This window comes from Grammomys surdaster, unplaced genomic scaffold (genome assembly GCF_004785775.1).
Source record: "Grammomys surdaster isolate TR1022 unplaced genomic scaffold, NIH_TR_1.0 196, whole genome shotgun sequence".
Classification (NCBI taxonomy): Eukaryota; Metazoa; Chordata; class Mammalia; order Rodentia; family Muridae; genus Grammomys; species Grammomys surdaster.
Window position 1 is genome coordinate 1,797,015 of NW_021604641.1, and position 14,904 is coordinate 1,811,918.

The window sequence follows — 14,904 nt, forward strand, 5'->3', positions numbered from 1 at the left end:
ATAGTCTGACATAAATCTGTCTCTGTACTTAAGTGAAGTTTGACTCGCAGCAGCCTCCTTACATAGTGAACTGCCCTTGACATGTAAATAAATTGAAATCCAAGAATAATTCCTTGTAACTAGGCAACCAAGTCTCAGCCAACTGCAACAATTGAGCTTCTGCCAGTGACAGGCTTTAATAGCACAGATCACATATGTACATATAAGCTTAGTATCTCATAAGCCCGTTCTCATATAATGCAACTGCTAGCTGCACCCAGTCAGGCCTTCACTTGTCATTTCTTTTTCCTGGGCTATAAGTGAAAATTATGTGGTGGGATGAAGCATTCTGTACCAATTTTTATGTACCCTGCTGTCCTGTTGGAGAAACTATATCTTGTAAAGCAATTTGGTCAAACTCAACTGTCATTGGCTTTAACAGATACATGTCCTTTTGCCAGTCTAGAGATTATCAACATACCAGTGTCATCATTGCAAAATAATATACTACATTGGCTTTATATAGAAGACAATGATTACACCCACTTTATCAGTGAGATCATTACAGAAGAAAAATTTCAAAGTTGATGTAGTGAATGTGCAATGTGTTTCTCTTCATACAGCATAACACAAATTGAATTATAAATTTGAGGCTATTGTCTTATGTCTAGTTGGACACTCCACCACTAACATGTAGCCATTATTCATATCCTAGTATTTTGAGTAGCTCTGATAAATGCCATTTACTGAGCTAATAGATGGAAAGGATATCATAAAGTATATTTATTCATTTCTAAAAATATCAATATTTTGAAATCAAATTATGTACTAATTAGGTTAGTATGCTAAGATTTATCATGTGAAATTAAACTTAAATTTTATGATCATATCATACAATAAACATCAAATTTTCACAATATATTTAAAATTCACAATTCAATTATTTAGTTACATGTTATTTTCTTCTCTAAATATTATTTTTAGTAATAGAATATATTCTTCATGTTTTATAATAATAATAGAACAATACAGAACAATAGTATGTGTTGACAGTTTTGAAAATGGCACCATCTTCAAAGTATAGACATGACATAAACACACAGGTAAAACACATGTGAAATCTGAGCATTCCAGTGAGAGAATCAGGAGGAATTCTGCAAGTTTGAAACCAACCTGAACTACACAGCTGGCTTCAAGGCAGTCAAGGAAGCATAATTAGCAAGACTGTCCCAAAACCACAACATCAAATGTAAAGCATGACACCTTGCTCCTTGGGAAAGCTTCATAATATAGTATTAAGTAAAACCTACAGTCAGTAAGTATGGTTTCTATTGATTTGGCTTGATATAATATTAAACATGACTGTATTAGCAAAGAGGTTTATTAAATCATGTGTTCACATTCTCTTAATGAATATTGTATGCATGTATAAAAGACAAGTTCACAGTAAATATTTTGAATAATTATAATATAAAAATATTTCTTCAATAGATGACTATGGAAAGGTAATAGATAAATAGATGTACAGCTGAAAGCTTGTTAAGAGGTGGTGATAAGCTTCCACGGTAGAAGAAAAGCTTCTTGTTTCACCAGAACCTGTTAAACCAAATACTAACAAACCACAGTGAACCATTTGCCTGATTTTACATTGAAAAAGTTAATGTCTGCTTATCAATATTGTAGTAAATTTAGAGAATTTTTTAAAAAAAATATATAAGATGAAACTAGAAACATTTATAATATTTTAATGATGTACATGTGAATTAAATAAATGAATTTTAAAAAATCCTGAGGTACAGGAGAAACTAGAGATTGTCTATTTTGTGCCAAATTTAAAGAGATATATGTGGATCACTGATAAGTTATCCTAGAAATAAATCGTACCTAAGGACGAATTTTTTCTCTCACTATTGGAAAAGATAAAGCATGTAACTCAAGATTCAAATCACAGACCACATGAAGGTCATGAAGAAGGAAGACCAAGTGCGAGTGCTAAGGTCCTTCTTAGAAGGAATAACAAAATACTCAAGGGAGCAAATATGGAGACAAAGTATGTGACAGAAACTGAAGGAGGGGCCGTCTGGAAACCATTCCACTTTGGTATCCATCCCATGTGCAGTCATCAAAGGTAGACGCTGATATGGATGTCAGGAAGTGCATCTGACAGGAGCCTGATATTGCTATCTCCTTAGAGGTCTGTCAGAGTTTGACATATTCAGAGGCAGATGCTCACAGCTTAACGATTGAACTGATCAAAGGGTCCCCAATGGAGGACTTAGAGTGAAGACTGTAGGAGTTGAAAGGGTTTGCAGCCCCATGAGGAGAGCAACAATATCAACCAACCAGAGCTCCCAGGGTTTAAACCACTAGCCTGGGAGTACTTAGGGAGGGATCCATGGCTCCAGTTGTATATGTAAGAGAGGATGGCCCTGTAGGTCATAGGTGGGAAAGGAGATCTTTGGTCCCATGAAGGCTGTACGGCCAGTTGGGGGGAATTCGAGGGTTGGGAGGTGGGAGTGGCGGGTAGGTAGGGGCACATCTGCAGAGAAGCAGGAGGAGGGGCGATGGGATAGGGGGTTTCTGGGTAGGGAGGGGGAATGGGGTAAGGGCATAACATATGAAATGTAAATAAAACATCCAAATAAAAAAAAAGATAGAAAGGAGAAAAAATAAATCTTTTAAATAATAATAAAGAAAATTAAACGGTGATGTCTATTGTTACCAGCCTTTTATTTTACCCATAATCTCTCAATGAAACTAAAGTTCATCTACTCAGGAAGAGTAGTTAAGCCCTCAAACAACATGGTTAGCTCCTATTTTCTAGTTCTTATATTAAAACCACATATCAATATGGCTGGGTTCGTGTAGGCGCTAGCATCTGAACTCAACACTTTATGCTTGTCACGTAAACAATTTAGTAATTAAGACATTGTCTCAGCATCTCAGCAATTATTACTTTAAAAAGTAAAATCAGGTGCTAGCAGAAGTTAACATTGTATGCTTAATCTATAAAAAATGTATAAGAGCACTGAATTGAAGAACTTTTATTAACTGAATTACCAAAGATGAATTCAAGGATAGCAAATGTATGAATGTTGGTTTAGTAGAGAAAACATGTGTTTTATGTAATTCACTTTATGAAACAACTTTGATTTTATATTGACTTTTATATTATAATGAGAACATTCATGGTATTTTATTTTTAGGTTATACTTTCAGATGTAAGAAAATTAGATTATGTATTTTACATGTTTCTGTCTTTGACTGGAATACTTTGTCATTTATCTAAAATCTCTATTCCCCCTACAACTCTTCTACTAATCTCTTAGACGATGGTTACCTCATTTATTCTCATGAACCCAAACTGAGCTATGGTGTGAAACTATTACATTTTACCTATTCCACATTACAATTAACATTAATCTATACAAATCTATCATAGGTGTGATTACTTCTCATTCCAGTGTCATTTTGATAGGGACAAAATTATTCTTGTTACTTTTTATGTACTCTTCTAAGATAAATACTTCTTTGTGGTTCTATTATAGAGGAAATTTCACCACTAGACACTTTTATTGTCCAAATGCTCAGTGTTTTGATTTGGGGTTTCTGGAAGTACACTCAGAGTCAAGAATTTAGTTTGTTGGCAGGGCACACAAAAGAAGAGTATTAGGGTAACTTCAGGAAGTGATTAAGTGGTACATGAATTTAGAGGATATCCACAGCAGATGAGTGGTTCAATTCTGATAAAATCTAATCAGGCCACATACACTGGTGGAACCTATAACTCAACAAAGTGACACTAATTGAATCTGTGCAAAACAGAAAGAAATTTAAAAGGAACCAATAACTTTTCAAGAGGAGGCACAAGTTAGTATCTTCAGAAAAATTTGAATTCTACTGGAACATTTTTTGTAAGATCCTAGAGAAATGGTATTAAGCCAGTGTTCATTGAAATTTTTGAAGCAGGATTGGGAGTAAGGATGATGTAAGGACTGCAGATAAGAGAGGATTTTAATGTGTGCTGCCGAACACTGACAGAAGCTAGAAGTTACTAAATAAGGTAAACTTTATTTTCTTCTGACAGGCGAGAGCACTAAGAAACAACAGAAAATATTTTAGCATGCTTCTGAATTACCTCCCTTAAGAGACCAGGGTTTTTGATTTGTAGCTCACCCCAGAGAGTCATTTTTTGCAGACAATAATGAATAGAAGTAGTGTTCATACAGTGTAGAACTTCACACAGTTGTACTCACTGTCTCCATACTTACACAGGCTTAAGGGATAAAATCAAGATGCAATTGGAAGTCTGCAAGTACACTGAAATGACAGTGATATACTGACAGAACCTATGGGATGACTGTGCTCACGAATGTGTGTGAACACACTGACAGGAGCTCTGGAAGTTGTTATGTCCAAGCTGAAAACATGTGTATAAGCTGATATGGTATTTTGGAAAATTGTCAGGTTCATAACATAGTTTAATTTTACCATTATCCAAGAATAAGAAATCTATAGTGATGTGAACAAAAATATGGGACGTTCGCAACAGTACTATTATCAACAACAAAAGTTAAAATAATCATAAAATTGATTAAAATATTGTAAAATAGTCAAATTTGAGAATGCTATACTTGAATACAAATGTACTTCATTATTAAAAATATATCTGGGTTTTAAAAACAATATTAAATGAAAACTGCAAGACAAAATATGTGCAGAATGATTTTATTTTTTTAACTGTTCAAGGAAGTGCAATTCTTACGAGCAGCAACAGTCCTCAGAATGGGAAACTGGACAGGATATATGTCTGGAGAACTTTTCATTTCTAGATCTGACTGTGCCCATTAGGTGGCAATGTCTCAAGCTCCACCATTATATTGTGTTTTACTTATAGAAATGCCAAATGGAAGTTTAAACAATGAGTGAGCAGCATTGATTCATCTCCATTCCTTATTAAATAGATCAAATTAATCACAGATTCATAAAATCTATAGCTCTAGCATATGTTTGTATACTTTACCTATCACTAGTAGGTTAAAGAAAGGAGAAATACATCTTTCCTCTGAGGAAAGCCATTCTTTCTGAAATCTGATCATCCTCTGGGATTAACCGAGAGATATAGGACACTGTTTTGCAACTAGACACTTTCTAATCTATTTTCAACAGTACTATTGTTTTGTTATTTTTTGTTTAATGTTGACATGGATTAATTCTTTTAAATCTCATTTTCTCTGAATTTAAAAAATAAACTAAGCACCACTCTAACACTAATATTCAAGTTTATCACTTCTTAGATATCCTTCAACCTATGTCAGGAACAGTGTTCTAATGCTTGTACATTGACTTGAAATGGAAACATAACCTCTCTTACTGAGGTTATAAATGGGTAAGGATGTAGTATATTGTTGATAACTTCCAATATTCATTCTCTCAATCTTTACTTGGATAATGACTCTGATATTAGAGGAAACATCTTGTTTTCAGAGAGAGAAAATCTATGTGATGAGAACAGCCTAAGTAGTCAGATTTTGACAGATGCAAAAGGATTATGTAATACGAAGAGAACATCCCATGCTATCAGATATTGCCAAATGCAAAAGGATTGTGAGAGACCCTGAAAAACAAACTTCTATTCTTATATGAGCTAATATACTCTCTGTTATTAAACAGCATCCAATTTAAAAATATGGGAAATGCTTACTAAGATATGTAGTACATTTTATATTGTCCAAATTAAACAGAACTCCCAAAATTATGTTATACTTTAAATTAATTTTGTAGTTTAATATCATATAAGATTCTCTTTATTAATATCTCTTATTTGTGAAATAATGGATTTAATTACGATGTTCATACACAAACAGATACATACTGGCACATACACATGTTGTATTAGTCAGGATTCTCTAGATGAATAGAACTTATAGAATGAGTCTCTCTGTCTACATATGTATTATATATTATATATTAATATATGCTACATACATTATATACTGTTGTATATATTATATATAAAATGCATATATATGTATATTATGGATGATTTATTAGATTGTTTGGATTAGGCTGTGGTCCATGTAATCTAAAAATGACTGCTTATAAGTGAAAGGTCCAAGAATCCAAAAGTTATTCAATATACAAGGCTTGATGTTTTAGTTTGTCTTCAGAATCCTGAAGACATATAATACCAGTGAAGTAATAGACTTGCTACTAAGTACAAGAGCAAACAGACAAAGAGACCTTCTTTCATGTCCTTTATATTGGCTGCCAGTAGAAGGTGTGGACCAGATTAAATATACATTATAGATCTTCCCACTCCAAAATATCTGGATTTGAAGTGGTCTTCAGCCATCAAATAAATTAATTGAAAACAAATTTAGTCACAGATATGTCCAGCCATTTGGATTCTAGTCAATTCGAAATGGAGTAAGATTCACAACCAATGGGATGGGAATAGGATTCCATATGCATTGTGTATATTTACCCTATTAGTTTCACTGTTCCCCATGTTTTTCTACTCTATTTTTCCCTGAAAAATAATTTCCTCTTTTTATGATGGAGCATAATTGAGTTGATAAAGCTGAGTAAATATTACTACGTTTAATTGTATATAGTCATGACATCATGGCATTCTCAGAAATACAGAAAAATATCTCCTTTCTGATTTCATTACATAAAAGAAGAGGAGGACAAGGAAAGGGGGAGGGAGAAATGAAGAAGGGGAGAGAAAGAAAATCTAGATTCTATAAACAGATTTATTAAAACTATAAACTATAAGTTAGAGCAAGAAATGTTAATTTACATTTCATTTTGGTATGCTTAGGCATATGTCATATAGTTAAAAACAAAGAAATCTATATATTTGTTTCTGTGCTGAGATTATAGGAATTTTATAATTGTGGCTTATTGGAAGAACAAGCATCATTGCACACACATGATACACACTTTTTCTGAAGAATCACATATAGTTTATTAACATATTTTTAATTCAGTTTATAAAATGTGCAGTGGGTATGATGTTGTACTCCAAATTATGAAGAATAAACTTCAGAGGATGAACTAGTGTAATAAGGACCCAGCATCCAATTAGCTTCTGACCTACATTGGTTTGATCCATATTATTTTCCAGTTCTGAAGTCTTAGTGATGAGCTCCATATCTTTCCTTTTTGATTTCTATAAAATATAGTTTTAGCAATGAATTTTTATCAGTTGATTTCTTGGCAGAACATGCTTCCAATATGTAATGCCAAATTACTGTGGATGTCTGTGTGGTGTAACTATTCTATCTCCCTAAATTCAATCATCCAAATCTGTGTTCTCTTTGATCCTTAAGAAATGTAGTTGTATTTTTTTCTGTGAGGTAAATTTTCTCCTTATGTTATATTATAAGTATGAAGATCTAAAGCCTTTCTAAAAGGAGAAATGAACTGAAATTGGATTTTCTCACAGCAAAGAATTTCTGTGCCATACCTTTGTATCAGTATTAGAAGTCACCCTTGAGGAATGGCTCAGGCTTTGTTGTTTAGATACAGCATTCCTGTATATGAGTTGTGCTGCATGCATTATCTCAATAAAAGTGTTACTAATCGTGGCAATACAGATGACAACTTTGAGGCAATTAATTCTTTTCTAAATACATGCACCAATAAAAAAATCCAGCTAGTTCATTGATCCTCGGGCTTTTCATCTATTTTAACAACTCTAACACTAGTCTAATTTACTTCCCAGAAATTTATCTTCTTCAGGTTTAATGGAAATAATATATGAGAAAAAATGAAATAGTGATAAAATCTGACAATATACTACCATGATTATATATTTAATTTGGCTAAACCATTGCAAATAATTTATAATCCTATAAAATCTAAAGATAAATGCTAAATTAATTTTTGACTGCTGAAAAAAATAGATCTGTTATTTCTTTGTCTTATTTTATTCTACTTCTCTCCCTCCTACTTACTCTCTCGGATACACAGCTCCTCAGTTTCCCTTCAGAACATAGGAAGCTTACCAGTGATAGCAACCAAACTTGCCCTATCAAAGTGCAGTAAGACTATCCACAATCAAGGCTAAACTAGGCAATCCAATAGGAGGAAAAGGAGATAAAGTACAGACAAAAGAATCAGAGACAACCACTATCCCACTATTAGAAATCCTACAGGAACACCAAGCAACAAAATCACATCATGTATGCAGAAGAATTACAGCATACTTTTATTGGATCTATAATTGTTACTTCAGTCTCTATGAGCCCCTATAAGCTCTAGTTGCCATCTAAAGTCTCTCTGATGAGGATGGTGCTAGGGACTGAACACAGATAGCAGATATCATTGATCACAGAATATTGTTAGAAACAATTTCATTGACATTTTTATATGTTTTTGTTTTTAGTTTGTTTCTCAGTTGTGTTCTGTTTTATCCTAGACCTCTGAACCATTCAACTTCCAGTTTCTAACCATACAGGCACTGTCGGGTATTGACTCCCTCTTGTATCTTGGGTCTCAAATGAGACCAGTCATTAGTTGGCCAGGCTCACCAGCTCTGAGATGCCATTGGTCAGTACATCTTGAAGTCAGAACAGGTGTGGATCAAAGGTTCTATGGCTAAATTGATGTCCTGGTCTCACTATTGAAATGGTCATATTACAAAAAACCAATCTATGAATTCAATCTAACCACCATCAAAATTACAACACATTTTTACAGATTTTGAAAGGACAATACTCAATTTTATTTCAAGTACATACTTTAAATAATAATTCAAAGTTCTAAAATTATTGAATATTTCTATACATAGCCTTGTGAATATAAAATAATCTTGCATGAAATGCATTATAATTTAATATTAGAATTCAGATACTATAAAGTATGATATCATAAGATTCTAGGAACATTTTCAAAATTGTTTGTTTCATTCAGAATCACCAATTTCACCAAGCTGTGAGGCTTACAAGTTACAATAATCACTAGTCTGACAAAATAGGTCATTAGTACAACAGCAGAATATGATATGAGTATAATCAACCACTTCTAATTGTATTTAAAGATATCTTCAAGATAATAAATCCATAAAGGCAACTGTTAACATGGCCAAGAAACTGTTTTTATATAGGTCACAGATTGTAGGAAGGAACACAGTATTATTATTCTACTAAATTCACACAGTTGAAAAATGACCTCTAGTGATGTATCTATACCTAGAGATCATTGAAACTCCTTCCTCTTCAGATTATCTTCTTAAAGTAGGTAACAATAAACACAGAGTCCTTGAATTGGTAAGTGTAAGAAATTTATGAGTATTCAACTGTAAATTGTGATATATCTTTCACATGCACACATGCCAAGCCTCAAAAATCTTTATGGAAAAACTGGAGAAAAATTGTAAGAGTGAGAAGTGGTGAGTAAGATTCAAGAAACAGGGTATTTTAGACACAATTAGGAGTTACACATATGAACTCACAGCAATTATGACACCATGCCATAGTCCTTCATTCTCAAGCCAGTGGTTAGGGAGCATAGCATAAATGATAAGAGGTGGGTTTACATTTTAACCCAAACCTGAGAAAATATTAATATGTGATAACTGCAAGGAGAGTTATAATTCATTCTCTTGGATGTTACGTCTCCTTATACGTGTGTTGATTAAACTCCTGAGCAGGTCTCCCTTCGAAGAGCAGGTGGATAATAAAAATAGGATTAGATGGGTAGAGTAACAATAGGAGAAAATGTTGAAACTATAGAGAGATAAGAGTGGAGAGCATGACTCTGGAAAAAATGAGGAAGCGTTAAATATGATTTAAAAATGATTAAAATAGTATGAAATTTACAAGGAATTAAAAATTAGTTCATAAAATGCAATATGTAAGATACAATTTAATTTTCTTAACATAATGATTTCATTCAAAGCACTGTAATTCACTTAAATCTAACCTATTCTTTTATTAAAATGCAATCATTTAGTGTGATAGAAACACAATGCTGAATTTCCAGCTAATGAACACAATTATCTCACAAAAGAAGAATTTAGAGCCCATCTTAAATCTTTGCACATCAATACCAATTCCTACTATTGCTGACATTACAGTGTACAATTGAAATTAAACTTCACAATACTGAAGTTAACACACAGACTCCTGTGACAAAGAATCTTGAGGCCCTGCATGCTTCTCTCTGAGGTGCTCTGATGTACCCTTTCTTACAGCTACTTCTGTTTGATTTCAAGGACAAGGAAACATTTTCAACAGTAGAAATCTCTTAAGGGATTAGTGGATTACAGCATGTGCGTGAGTGTAATTACTAAAGTTTACCTTTGCCTTGCCCATAAACCTAACTAAGCACTCTACTTCAAACAGAATATACTTTTAAATCTCTCTTAGTGGTAGGTAAAGATGGACTCTGTTTTGCAAAACCCAGCCAGCAGGGGAGCAGAAGACCCCTGTTTTACACATTGGTCACTTAGTTTTTTCAGAGGTTAGCCTGAAGCACCCAGAGGAATAAAGCAGAACATGAATCAAAAATAACATTTCCAAACAGTATAAAAGTTAGTGAACTTACTCCTGCTATTGACCCAATAGCAAAATGATAGTCTCAGGGCCACATGCAAAAGGAAGGGAAGGTCTGAAATGTAGTCCCTAGATAACCAGCTGTGTTTATAAAGAGTAGAAATATATTTTCATTAAAGAAAATAAGAGTGACTTTTGTTAAAAGGAAAAATGTGCAGAACACATTTTCTATTATTTTAGTTGCCTTGATTTGTCAGCTTTGTTCATCCAAGTGTCACCTTAAAAGGGAGTGAGGAAGGGGAGTGATTGTACTATCAGCATATTTGTGGGGTTTTATGTTAAATATTAATTAATATAGGATGGCCTATCCCATGGTGGGAGGTGATTGTGGTCTATATAAAGTAGTCATAAGTTGCAAGTGGGAAACATCCTTTCAGGCTACCTGTGGTCTTTCACTACCTACTTTGAGTAGAGATTATTCTTGCTGATACAGCAAGCAGGCCTGTCTTCAGGGTCCCACCCTAAGTTCTGCATTTGATTTCCCTTAATTATGAGCCATAACATGGAAATATAAACTAAATAAATCATTTCTATCTTTGTGTTACTTTTGATCATGATATTAATCACAACTTGAAAAGAAATAAGAATACCTACATTGCAAACTACAGTGATAAATTAATGAGAATATTGGATACCTACATACTAATATAAGATACTAAAGTAAATTGAACATAATTGATAACAATAGCTATCCAATTATCAGTTATAAGATATGTATAAACATTGACTATTACTATATAGTATTAAAGGGGATGAACATATGAGCCAAACCATCAAGCACTGAAAGCTAAAAAAATTAACTGTGTGACACTGACATACTTCCCTTCTCTGTCTATGTTAGTGTTCTGCCATGTGAACACATTAGATACTCAAACAATTAAAATTTACAATGAACCTATGGAATGAAATTGAGCGAATAAAGTTAAGCAAATATATTTAGTGGAGAATTAAAATATTTTAAAAATTAAGTAATAATAGAAACCCAACATTACAATATGTTACATAAATTAAAAATAATATAGTGATTATGTTTGTCTGAAAACTGTAAGAATTTAATAAAATATCTGAGGTAGTATATAGAAGTCTTTTTAGATCAAGGTAAATATCTAAATCAGAATAAACATAAATCATGTACATCAGAGCAAAAATAGGTGAGTGTGACAGAACAGTATAATGATCACAAACACAATGCATTTTCTTTGAAAATATAAATCATGATAAATCTCCAAGAAGTCTTAAAGAAACAGATTGGCAGAGAAGTTCCAAAGGGCTTGACAAACTTCAACAAAATGAAAGTTTGGGATCATCAGGGGATGAGTTTAAATTTACTACAAAGCCATACTTTCAGAAACAGAGGGCACAATATTGCATAAAAACAGAAATCAAACCAGTTGAGAAGGACAGAGAGACTGTCAATTAACCCCCACACAATTAGTCATCTCATCCCCTATGAAATTCTCAAAATCTATGTTACAGACAAGACCTTTTTTTTTTTTTTAACAAATTGTCCCAAATAAGAAGATCATCTGGAAAAGATGAAAGCTACATAACTTTCTCACAGTCCATAGAAAAATAAAGAGAACAGATTAATGATCTAGACAAGGATTTTATACTTTAAATTGTCATAGAGAAACAATAAGGAGAAAACTTAAAAGTCTACATATTGGACTTTGTTAGGTTAAAAAGTTTCTCCATGACAAAGTGTAGGACAGAAATAGAAGGAGGGGCCTGCCGCCTGGAGACCATTCCACCTGGGTATTCATTCCAAGTGCAGTCACCAAAGGTAGAAGCTGATGTGGATGTCAGGAAGTGCATGCTGACAGGAGCCTGACATAGCTGTCTCCTTAGAGGTCTGCAAGCATCTAACATATTCAGATGCAGATGCTCACAGCTAACCATTGAACTGATCATAGAGTTCCCAATGGAGGAGTTAGAGTGAAGACTGAAGGAGTTGAAAGGGTTTGTGACCCCATGAGGAGAGGAAAAATACCAACCAGCCAGAGCCCCCAGGGTCTAAACTAGTCTGGGAGCACTTAGGGAGGGATCTATGGCTCCAGCTGTATATGCAAGGGAGGATGGTTCTGTCAGGTATAGGTGGGAGAGGAGATCTTTGGTCTCATGAAGCCTGGATGCCTTGTGTGGGGGAATTTGAGGGTTGGGAGGTGGGAGTGGGGGGGAGGTTAGGTGGGGACACATCCTCATAGAAGCAGGAGGAGTGGGGATGGGATAGGGCGTTCCTGGGCGGGGTGGGGGTGGGGATGGGATAAGAGGATAACATCTGAAATGTAAATAAAATATCCAATAAAAAAAGAAAAAAGGAAAAGCAAAGGGAAACAGAAGAAAGCTGAAAGGCAGGTAACCTTATGCTTGATTTCTGGGAAGATTCCTGGCCAGCAAAGAGAGCTCCTACAACAAGCAGCCAGAGATAGAAGCTTCTGGAAGATTCTTCAGCCTCTGTGCAAGGGGAAACAAGGCTTGCTGGGCCTCCAAAGAGAATGTGATATTCTTGCTAAAATGCTTAGAGCCAGGAACCGATTCTAGGAGGTCAATTACTGTTCTGTCTTCACTAGCCTGTGTGACCTTATATATGTCCTGTAACTTCTGTGTCTTCTGGTTTCCATTCTCTGCAAAATTGGGATAAATAACCGCTTTTTTGGTATGATATAGAAATTAAGTTAGCATATGCCAGTGCCTGGGACAAGGTAAGCCCATGAACAGATAAGCTGCCATACCACTAGTATCTCAGCAGTAGTATTTTTGGTCCAGTGACTAACTGGGCTTCTGGATGTCTGTGAAGGTATTTGGTGCTAACAGTTGTCACTCACATGCATCCATTTCTCATGTTTTGGCACTGTGTATGTACCAGAAATTCAGACAGAACCCTGGAAAAAGAAGAAGAGACTCCTAAGTTTGTTCAGATCTTGTTTCTTCCACTCTGCAAAAATAAAACCTTGAAATAAAGGCTGGAAGTGACTTTGAAAAAAAATGAAACAACTTTAACTTCTTTTTCCTTCATGCTTCACGATTTATGTGCACTCCTCATGTGCATCCTTCTGGACTTGACTGAGCACCTTGTAGGTTAGGCTGTTGGTTGTTTACGTGTAGAGGTCATAAAACAGGAGAGTTCCCTAGTAGATATTAGACAAGTGAAAGAATATGATTAATTTTTAAGTTTTTAACCAAAATTAATAAATTGTTTAATAATTAAAAAAAGTTTCTCCATAACAAATATAACAACAATATTGCAGACAAACCTGGAGAAGAGAGAAAATGAAGTTGGAGAATGGATAGTATTACTTACTTGACAGTATACGTTCAGGATGTTAAGCATATGCCTAGGAGTGGTATAAATGAGTCTAGATTTACTTTTAATGTTTGAAGACTCTCTATACTGATTTCTACAGTGGCTGCACTGATTTGCTCTATAGTCCATCAGGGCTGTGGATTCTACTCTTCTCACAACCTTGTTAGAGTTTATTGTGTGTTTGTTTTTTCTTAGATATTCTACATGGGGTTAGATGAAATCTCATTGTTTTTGTAATTTTCATTTCTCCAGTTGCTAAAGATGATAATTTTTTTTTTTAGTTACTTCTTAGCCAAAACTCCAAAGTGGGAGTGGTTGTGAGTGACTCCCATGCCTGGTCTTGGGACACTTATATTTTCTCTGGATTGCTTCACTTAGCCTTGATAATAGGATTTGTTCCTAGTCTGATTGTATATTGTTAAGATATATTCATTGGATATATCCCTTGAAGCCTGCTATTTTGTCAAAGGAAATAGAGAAGCAGTGGATTTGGATAAGAGTCTGTATGTTGAAGAGTCTGTGAGGAGTTGACAAAGGGGAGGTTGAAGTCAAGATGTACTATATGAAAAAAATAATTTTAAAACTACAAAATTTTGTGTTTATATCACTAGGAAACATTTTAATTGGGTTATTTGTTTCCTTTATTCCTCTTTTTCTTTTCTTGCATATTTTAGATGTTAATATGCAGTCAGATACATTGTTGGAAAAGGTTTTATCTGTCTATCTGTCTCTGTCTCTTTCTCCCTCTCTGTATCTCTGTATCTCTTTCTGTATATCTCTCCTCTCTCTCTCTCTCTCTCTCTCTCTCTCTCTCTCTCTCTCTCATTGTTCATTTGGTTGATTGTTCTTTTATCTACAGAAGTATTTTAGTTTTATGAGGTCCAAGTGATCAATTTTTCGTCTTAATTCCTGAGCAAGTGCAACCCTGTTCAGATAGTCCTTTCCTTTTAGGATTCCTTCTTGGAAAGGACTTACCTATGTGGTTTTCTAATAGTATTATTGATTTGGGTTTTAAATCGATGTCTTAGATAACATGGATCTAAGTTCGTGTAGGGT